Source organism: Colobus angolensis, unplaced genomic scaffold, assembly GCF_000951035.1.
Source record: "Colobus angolensis palliatus isolate OR3802 unplaced genomic scaffold, Cang.pa_1.0 Scaffold31, whole genome shotgun sequence".
NCBI lineage: Eukaryota > Metazoa > Chordata > Mammalia > Primates > Cercopithecidae > Colobus > Colobus angolensis.
In genome coordinates, this window is record NW_012116377.1 from 3,437,541 (window position 1) to 3,441,944 (window position 4,404).

Genomic DNA, 4,404 nt, shown 5'->3' on the forward strand with positions numbered 1-4,404 from the left:
CATCTTTTTTTGTGTTTATCAGCCATTCATGTATCTCCTTTAGAGAAATGTCTTTTGCCCAGTTTTATCAGGTTGTTTTTTGTTTTGAGTTTTAAGAGTTCTCTGTATATTCTGGATGATAGATGATCTGTATTTTCTCTCATTCCATATTCCTCTGGCTCCTTTTAAGATTTTTCTTTATGTCTGGTTTCAAGGAATTTGATTTTGTTGTTCCCTGGTGGAATAAAACTTTCTTTGAGTTTTTTGCTCTTGTTGTTAAGCTTTTTGAGTTTGTGGGTTTATACTTTTCATCAGATTTGGAACATTTTTGGCTATTATTTCTCCAAATATTCACACATCCCTCCTTGGATTCCAATCACATATATATTACTAGGTTTCTTGAAGTTGTCCCATACCTTACTGATTCTCTGCTCTTTTTCTTTGGTCTTATATTTTGGGTTTCATTTTGGATAGTTTTTATTGATGTGTCTTTACATTCACTCATCTTTCCTTCTGTGTCTTGACTGCTGCTAGTTCCATCCAATGTATTTCATTTTATATATTCTATAATTTGTGGTTTGATAGAAATGCAGTGATGTAGCAGGTATCAATACTGCCTTAATTTGTTGCCAAAATATAACAGATTTCTTGTTTTTTATGTTAGCTAAAAAGGGTATACAAACCACCCTATATGTCATATTAACATTTATATCACTTTGTTTTCATGTTAACTTTTAGTTTCTCTGCCAAAACCTACGTTTTTTTTTATATGATTATTCTACATTTTCTGCTGAGAGTGGACATCTGCATTAGTAGTTCTACAATATTTGTTTTATGAGTTGCCAGAATGGTTGCTCTGTTTGGCAGACTGCAGACAAATCTTTATCTATGATTGGTTGTGTGATATGACCGTCATTTTGCTACAAAAAACTTGAAATAGATTTTAATATTTTCTTTACTATTATCAGAGAGAGAACTGGATCACCTGCCGAAGTGTACTTTTGCTTATTGCTGTCATTGATAACTCAGTGGCAGCTGGGCGTGGTCACTGGTGTTACCTCCATGTGATCACTTTTTCTTCACTAATGTTAATTTAAAAATTTTTAGGCTGAGCGCAGTGGCTCATGCCTGTAATCCCAGCCCTTTGGGAGGCCGAGGCAGGGGGATCATGAGGTCAGGAGATCAAGACCAGCCTGGCCAACATGGTGAATGAAACCCAGTCTCTACTAAAAATACAAAAATTAGCCTGGCATGGTGGTAAGCGGCTGTTATCCCAGCTACATGGGCGGGTGAGACAGGAGAATCACTTGAACCTGGGAGGTGGAGTTTGCAGTGAGCCAAGATTGCGCCATTGCACTCCAGCCTGGGCAACAAGAGCAAAACTCTGTCTCAAAAAAAAAAAAAAAAATTGCAGCCTGAGAACTGATATACTTCAGACCAGAAGTGTTTCCGATTTTGGAATATTTGTGTTATACTTATCAGTTGAGCATCCCTAGTTGGAAAGTCTGAACTCCGAAATGCTCCAATGAGTGTTTCTTTTGAGCATCATGTTGGGACTCAAAAAGTTTTCGGATTTTGGTGCATTTTGGGTTTTGGCCTTTCAAAGTTGGGATGCTCAGCCTGTCATTGTTTGTCAGACAGTCATTTGCATTCAGTAGTTCTTTCTCCTTTTCTTGCTCTTCTGTCCCAGCAGGTATTAATCTCTGGAGAAGACACATCCACAGTTAGCACTTTCTTCAGATGCTGACGCTCGGTGAGCAGTTGCCCTTGGTCACAAGATTTAGAAGACACAGTGTCCATCCTCCCAGATTGGATCTCTTTTTCATATGGATCTTCTGTTTCTATGTCTTTTTTAAAAATAACTTTTTGGGAACCCTTTTGGATTACAACTGTTCATCCTCATCTATGCAAAGAAAGGGAAGCTGTTGCTGGGATTTTGAGGAGGTATGTCTTTTTTTCTTCTACTGCAAAATCACATCACCCGGGCACTCAGAACAGTATAAAATAATTATACGTTCCTTTCTAGAACTCAGTTCTCATTCGTTTACTCGTTCCATCGTCCTTTCTCACATTTTCTCTTTTTTCCTGGCAACTGTAGCTCAACAAGAATTTTCTTTTTTTTTTTTTTGAGACAGAGTCTTGCTCTGTCGCCCAGGCTGGAGTGCAGTGGCTGGATCTCAGCTCACTGCAAGCTCCGCCTCCCGGGTTCACGCCATTCTCCTGCCTCAGCCTCCCGAGTAGCTTGGGACTACAGGCGCCCGCCACCTCGCCCGGCTAGTTTTTTTGTATTTTTTAGTAGAGACGGGGTTTCACTGTGTTAGCCAGGATGGTCTCGATCTCCTGACCTCGTGATCCGCCCATCTCCTCCTCCCAAAGTGCTGGGATCACAGGCTTGAGCCACCGCACCCGGCCAAGAATTTTCTTAATGTATATAATGAAACAGCTGATTTCCTGCATTCTTCCTGAATGTTATTAAGACACGGGAGTAGACTTACAAGTAGTGGGGAGCAGCTTGAATTTTTTTTATTAAATTTTTTATTTTTATTTTTTAGATAGAGACAGCGTCTTGCTGTATTGCCCAGGCTGGTCTCTCAAACTCAGGGCTCAAGTGATTCCCCCAGCCTAGCTTCCCAAAGTGCTGGGATTATAGGTGTGAGCCACTGTGCCCAGCTGTGGCTTGCATTCTTATTTCTCAAATTGAAATTGTGACTTGGGTGAACTGAATTTGTTCTCATTCTGCATAGACACTGGATGGTTTAGGAAAGCTTAGTACCCTTAGCATAACATTTTGGCTATATGATTTCATAGTCTGGTTCAGTTTCATTTGCAAGAGGAGGTGTGAAATTGTAGAGTTTTGAACTAAAAATTGAGACTTCAGTCCCAGGTTTGACATTACTACTTCCATGCTTTGAGAGTTAAAGTATGTTTATTTTCTCACCTTTAAAATGGGCTTATCATTACTTGCTTTACACAGCTCATGGGGTTATTGAGAATCAGATGAGAAAATTTGAGTGAAAGATTTTTATCAATGTCAAGGATTGTTATTGCATTGTAGACAGTTACAGGTATATCTGTTGTTTTCACTCAAAGACTCAATTTTTCTTTCTGAAAAAAATTTTTTTTTTGGGACAACATCTGGCTCTTTTGCTCAGACTGAAGTACAAGGTTGCAGTCGTAGCTCACAGCAATCTCACATTCCTGGGCACAAAAAGTCCCCCACATCAGTGTCTCAAGTAGCTGGGACTGCAGGCGTATGCCACTGTGATCAGCTAATATTTTTATTTTTTGTAGAGATGGGGGTCTCACTATGTTTCCCGTGCTGGTCTCGAACTCTTGGGCTCAAGTGATCCTTCCACCTCGGCCTCCCAAAATGCAGGGATTACAGGCGTGAACCACCATGCCTGGCCTGAAATAAATAAATAATGCATAAATGCCATTTTTAAGTTTGTGATGACAAATTCTAAAGAGAAAAATAAAAGGAAAGCAGGAATAGATGTATTGAGGGGAAGGGGTTGAGTGTTCACAGATGGCTTCACACAGAAGGTGACATTTGAGTAAGGGCTTAAAAGAGGTGAAGGAGTGAGCCATGCATATGTATGAGAAGAGCATTCTAAGCATAGTGAATCACAGCGTACATGTCCTGAGACAGAAGCTTGCCTGAGGAATGGTGAGGGTGGGTCCTTATTTTGTGGTGCTTTATGGAAGTGCTTTTCAAACTTCAATGTGCACATGAATTACCTTGGGGGTTCCTATTAAAATTTAGACTCTTAATTTTGTAGGTCTGGGGTAGGGCCTATTTCTAATAAGCTCCCAGGTGCAGCAGCTGCTGGTGGTCTTTGTAGGCCTTTAGTGTTTACACTGAGCAAAATAGGAAGTCTTTGGAGTGTTTGGCCAGGGTGACATGATCTGATTTATATTTTGACATTTTCATTTCTCTGGCTGCTGAGTAGATAGTGGTAGATTGGGCAAGGACAAAAGCAGAAATACTAGTTTGGAGCCTATTAGTGTAATCAAGGTGAGAGAAAATGTGGTTTGTGCCAGAGAGTAGCAGTGACGGTGGTTACACATGATCTAATTCTGGATATATTTTTCAAGTAGAGTTAGCAGGTTTTGCTGATAGATGGGATATGTGCTGTGAAAGAAAGGAAAGAGTTAAGATTTTTGTATTGAGTTTCTGGAAGGATGCAGTTGTCATTTATTGAGATGGAGAAGACTGAAAGAGGAACAAGTTTACAGAAGTAACAGAAACTCAGTTTTAGACATAAATTAAAGATGCCTATTAAGACTTAGAGATGTTAGCCAGGCGCAGTAGCTCACGCCTGTAATCCCAGTGCTTTGGGAGGCGGGCAGATCACCTGAGATTAGGAGTTCAAGACCAGTCTGGCCAATGTGGTGAAACCCCATCTCTACTAAAAAAAAAAAAAA

The 4,404-nt window shown here is 40.1% G+C and overlaps 1 protein-coding gene across 1 annotated transcript in view; it reads left to right on the forward strand.

Annotated features, from left to right (window-relative positions):
• Positions 1 to 1,663: 1,663 nt before the first annotated feature.
• Positions 1,664 to 4,404, forward strand: part of TMCC1 (transmembrane and coiled-coil domain family 1) — a 256,192-nt gene continuing 253,451 nt past the window's right edge. The window contains exon 1 of the mRNA XM_011950688.1: positions 1,664 to 1,923. The gene's annotated coding sequence lies outside the window, so the exon portion shown is untranslated. The remainder of the gene's footprint in view (positions 1,924 to 4,404) is intronic.